Here is a 6,000-nt window from a genome sequence, read left to right on the forward strand (position 1 = left end):
CATGTGAGTGTGGTGTACACCCAAAGAAGTTCCCATCTGATTATATTGCACCAGCAATAAAGTGCGGTGGTATTTGTGTGATGTATGGATATTTAACCTGGTTTGGACTTGGGACACTGCTTTTCATCGATGAAACCATGAATGCGGCTGCCAGCTGTGATATTCTGATCAATTCTGCATTAGTTGCAAACGTGGATATTCTTAGGAGAGGGGATGTATTTGTATCAGTTAAACAACACTCCGTATTAAAAGGCATGACCAGTACAATCGTATTTCGAGGACAATAATGTGGCGAATCTGCCACTTCAAGCCGAGAACACAGATTTAAATCTAAATGAACATCTGTAGGATATTTTGGAACAAATGTTTGCCAGAAGAAGACGCCCTAATTCAAGTAGAGATTTGTTTTTATTATTGGCGCGTTGACTTTCTCTGGAATTTCATCATGGTTATATGTTATTTGTATTTCCTAATATTTCTTTGAGAGTAAGCGGTTCATATATTCTAAGTAATGAATTCAATGTCTGATTACGATTTTTTTTCCTAAAATTTGAGCAATCTATCAGGATGCATTTAACTAAATTTGGGATGTATCCCAAATCTGGCATTGAAGGGGATTCAATTAAAGCTTTACGGATGAAGCGGAGCAAGATTTTTACTCGCCAAATACCACATACGGGACTGTTAGAGCCCACAACTGTTCACGCTTAGTTGTGGCCCATCTCCTTGTGGTGTAGACGGACACTAGGCAGGCTTTCCAGGTGATCGCCTTCCTGGTGACAAAGTGGCCAGAACCAACTAAACAACACAACAGTACACTACACAATCATAACACTATACGCATTTCTTGCCTTTTACAGAGATCTATAATCATCACAGAATACCAAGGAGTTGAACTGACGTTCAGGTGCCTCCCTACGTAAGATTCTATCCATGTATCTATCTACATGTTGCCACATACCAGAAACATGTATACAGTATCCCCCTAATGGCCCCAGAAAAACTGGGGTTTTTCGTCCAGCAAAGCAGGCAAATCAAACAGAGAACACACGCAATTTACAAACACAATACACATGGGCAGTTGAAAGTTATCTTCCAGGAGACCCTAATATAATAGTTTTTCTTCTATTCCCCCTAATAGTTATCAATGCCATGAACGCCTAATGGCGATTAAAGTCAATATTAAAAATTACATATTTTCTAAGCAGCGTTTTTTTTTTTTATTTAGTCCCAATACATTTTGAAGAATAGTGTATTGACTAACAGATAAAATTAAAGTTTTAGTTATACTGAAGAAGAATCACTTGCGATCCCTCAAAAATGTAAGAAGATAGAAGTACATGTATAGATTGCGTCCCAACCATCTGTTTACTGTGTTATCTTGCCGTTCTTTAAAATTCATCCCTAAAAAAAGGCTTCCAAATACTTAACAACGTAATACCCATTACTAATATGTCCTTCAAAAAGGAACAAACCTCGCCACCGAGTATAACCGAGAAGGCAACAGGGGTAGTCAATTCACCGTTATGGAGATAAAAGTATCTCCATTCCAGAAGGAATGACTTTCTCGCAGATAGTAATAATTCATGCTTTAGTACTCCTCTCTTGAATCTCAAAGGAATGCGTTCCTGGTGAGAAGCGATAGATTTTACGGAAGAGAATAAATTAGCCTACAATTTATATATAAAATATATGTTACGTATTTTCTGGAACCGAAGTCAGTTTATAGCTCATAAAGTATGCTTTACTCCAAAAGTTTGAAACAACTTTTTAATAGAAATGACTGCTTTGGTTAGTTTATGCATTGATAAAGGAGCCCTTTTTTATTTTCAATTTTTATTTTATTTGTTTCCTTGACTGCGCATAATTCAAATGGGAAATAATACGCGGTTGAGTAATTGAGTTTGCGTCATACACGTGTCTGTATCGCCATACGTTAACTTTGAAAATAGCGATGCGATCATTAGAGCAGCATGACTTTCCATTTCAATTAAGATAGATAATCGTGATCATATTTCGTACATGGGGATGCTCCACGATTTTATTCAGAAAGACGATAGTGTGTATAATAGATTAAGTTTTGAATCCTTCGTCCTCTACTGAATCTTGGCTAATGTGATGGATCTCAATAGAATTTATAAACTGCAAGGTGCTGCAGTCATCTAATCATCTATAGAAAATATTTGGAAATATTCTTTCAGCTGTAACCGAGCAAGATGAATTCCTACTGATATGCCTGTAATCACTACTCCTAATGAAGGAAATTACCTGTTGAGAATAAATAATTTAAATATGTAGTTCCATTCGTATTCAGTTGAAGAGTGGTTCAATGAACGAGAAAATTGGTTGTGATGTGGTAATGTTGCTGGAATAATGAACGTTGATTAATTTCTTTTTCATTGGAAAGGTTATTTAATAGAAATTATTTGTCAGAATTCATTTTTTTCGGTAGTTAATGGCAATTGAAAAAAACGTACTTTTAACTCTTTGTTTTATGTTATTTTTGCGAACGCAATCAAGCAAACAATGCAACGATTATGAGTAACTGACGATTTGATTTAAAATATTGTTTTAAATTTTGCATCTAACATTTGCATAAAAAATGATAATCTTTTATTAACAAATTCCCTACATGAACAATGAAGGGTAGAACAAATGAACAGGTGATTGCAGCAATTAGTTTTGGAGATTCAGAAAAGCTAGTTTTGCCTGGTTCTTAAATATTCCATTTATGCATTAGTTATACTTCGAAACAACAGAATAATATCATACTTCTGTTAATTTGACATATTTTATTTTCTTTATCGCTATATCTTTACTTGGATAATGCTACTGAACGCGATAATTTAAGTGCTACTAGAGCACAATAAGTTTAAAGTTAATAATGAAATTTAACTTTTCACATGAATCCATGATTTTAATCATTTTTTAGGAAGGAGTGAAGGAAAATACTTTTATTTTGTCTTAACCTTATAAACTCCCGTGCGTGCTGTCTATAAGACAGGGTGAACTTTTCTCGAAGAGTCAAGTTTCCCATTGATTTTCTCAATTTCATTATGTACTGTCATCAATATGAAAAGAAACAAATTCACTTTGAAGTGAAAAAAAGGTCCATGAACAGATACGGGAGACCTTCAGTATTCCTTAAAATGCTTAAATGAATATTATGAAAAAAAAAAAAAAAAAGAAAAGAAAAACTCTATATAGTTATACGAGAGAGTTAATCACACTAAATATTTTAAACCTGAAGCTGCACCGAATTTGGAAGTACAAAATGTTTATATTTCTTGAACATAGCAATTAATCAGTAGAATACATTTAAATTTACAGAATACATATGTGGGGAAAAAAAAAAAAACAACAACAACAAAAAAATAATAATAAAAAAAACGTATGTGCATCTTTTGAGAAAATGTATTTAATAAAAACAAAATCTTGAGTTTAGCATATTATACCTTTAATAAACAGAACAAGTAGCATTATCAGTGCTAAGAGATATTTTATTAATAATTTTTATTAATAAAATACTTTTTAATAAAATATTTTATTAAAAAAAGAACACGTGGCATACCGATCCGTATGATGAATGGAAAAGGCGTTCCATTCGATTTCGAGCCTTGAACTGAACCAGATTTCGCAAATCAAATGTTAATTATCAGGGTCGGCTCGCAGAACGATGCGCTGCCCTGAGCCTATTTTTTAAGCCCTGCGCCGGCTCTCTAAAAATGTTGCAAGTTTCTGTTATTTAATCCTGAATAAAATTTTGAATATTAAAGAGGGTCTGAGCACATACGGATCAAGATTCGAGATATTTCAGGCTAGTTTTGATTTTGATGTCACTTAAAATTGTCATTGTCATTGTCATTTTTTTTTTTTTTTTTTTTTACTTATTTATGGTTATTTTGTTTTTCTTGAAAATTTAGCATGTTTTTTGTTGCATATAGATTAAAAATGCAACACATTCTAAATTAATCTTTTTAATTAAATGCATTTGATAAAAAGATGTACATGTTTTTTTTTTCCCCATTGTGTCTACTCCTTATGTATATAATGAAAAATAACTACGATGTTTAATAAATATAAATAGTTTTGTGCCAATAGCATTAAAAATCAGTAAGTATTTGTGCGAATAGAACTATTTCTGTTAGCACAGACGTGCAGTAATTATTATATTTTTTTTTTATGACCGTAGTTGAGGATTAACAGAGAATGAAAAGCAAACGAAACAACGTAAATAGAAACCATGTAAAAAGTTCTAAATTATATAAAAGCTCTTTTCAAATAGTCAGTTTTAAATACTATTTTTAATTATCAAATAAGAACAGTAACTTTTTGGAAAAGCAGGCCGTAATCCAGAAATTAAACAATTTTATTCAGCTTGTTCCGCAAATAGCTCGACTTTACTATACTTGGTATTTCAAAGTGATCAAACATTCTTAATTCTGTTTATTCACAGAATATATAGAAATAATTCTACAATAATTAGAGACAAATGTCATTTTACATACAAAACAGCCGGTCATCGTGCATCTGTAAATTATCACTTTATAAACATGGAAAATATTTTTGTTCTGAATGTTTTTTTAGAAAAATTTAACAATATATGAATTTAATAATGCGAATGTTATTGGAAAACTATTTATGAGAATCCTTTTCGAGGACCTCGAATTAATCACTGAATAATAATTTATAATTGATGAATGGATGTATGATTTTTTTAATGGAAAGTATTTTTTTCTGGATATTTTTATATTAAAAAAAAACATATTTCTATTAGTCTTATAATAATTTGATGGGAATTTCCAATTACAATTCTGTTTTGGTGTTATTTTATGAATGTGCACTGCGGTATTTCAAACACACTCAGTGCCGCAAATATCTCCGATTATTTTAGGGATGATGATGATTAATACAGTAATATATGTGAAGGCTGGAATAGTTCGGTAAGTTGCAGTGATTATGAATTTCAAAGAGAGTAGAAAACTTTAAAATCAATCATGTGTTCCATGGCATCGTAATTATTATAGTTATGAACTGCCTTGAATAATGCAAGTCTCTTAAAATTTTCGGATTCTTAGTGTGAACGAGGTTGACGTGATCCATTTTTTATGAACAGATTCCATCTCCTTAATGCATGCTCATTAGGTTGAAGCTATATATAGAACATATTGCAGTATTCTCTAAAGAGGATGCCGTTGTAAAGCTCACACATCTTAACGCCCAACTTCTCTTTTCATTATTTTAGGTAATCCATCAGCTTGTCACCACCTGTCATCTCTGTACCGTCCAAAAAGCCTCGGTGTCATAGCAGTTTCTCCAGCTTACGATGTCGACTTTCTTGTGCTGCAGTTGCTATGGCTACGTACAACGGTGGTGACCACCCCCCAGGAGAGAGGTAGCTTCCAAGATGTGTTCGCCGTGCTGACTAATGAGGTGCAGTGAAAGATATTGAAAGAGGACAATATGGTGAGAACACACTCCACAACGGAGATAAATTCTTTCAACTTCACATTATTTGCTCAGCTCTTGGACTTCCTTCACCGTTCGAGTAGAAAGCAGAGCTGATCCCGTTGAAATGAAAGTTGAAAATTACGTGGAGACAGGGGACTCAGTTGGTCGCAACAGCCACATAGCTGACTATTTCGCGATGGTGTCTAAGCGGCAGTTGTGTACTATGAACTCGGTAATGTAAAGTGACAATAGATATGAATTATTGTGTTCCTCTCCACATTTCTAGCATTTTACACTTCTCTCAACACAGAGTTGGGTTCAAACTGGATGTAACAAAAAAAAAAAAAAAAAAAAAAAGGAGAAAACAATAAAAATAAATAAGAAAATAATATGCTGTGAACTTGGAGATGGGGAAAAATCTCTTTTATGCATACAAGTAGATCCGGACTTAGTTTACAGTTGTACTAGTCTGCTCTTCTGAATCACACATAACTTGTGTTGACATTATTTGTAGCCGTAGGTTATTTAACGCTTATAGGTCTTATTTTA

General features: G+C 33.1%; 1 protein-coding gene across 1 annotated transcript in view; it reads left to right on the forward strand.

Annotated features, from left to right (window-relative positions):
* The window catches only part of LOC150084458 (cell adhesion molecule Dscam1-like), a 435,843-nt gene extending 430,092 nt beyond the window's left edge, over nt 1-5,751 (forward strand). The window contains exon 28 of the mRNA XM_090376242.1: nt 5,246-5,751. The gene's annotated coding sequence lies outside the window, so the exon portion shown is untranslated. The remainder of the gene's footprint in view (nt 1-5,245) is intronic.
* The last annotated feature ends 249 nt before the right edge of the window (nt 5,752-6,000 follow it).

This window comes from Mastigoproctus giganteus, chromosome 6 (assembly GCF_048544385.1).
Source record: "Mastigoproctus giganteus isolate SK-2022 chromosome 6, ASM4854438v1, whole genome shotgun sequence".
Classification (NCBI taxonomy): Eukaryota; Metazoa; Arthropoda; class Arachnida; order Uropygi; family Thelyphonidae; genus Mastigoproctus; species Mastigoproctus giganteus.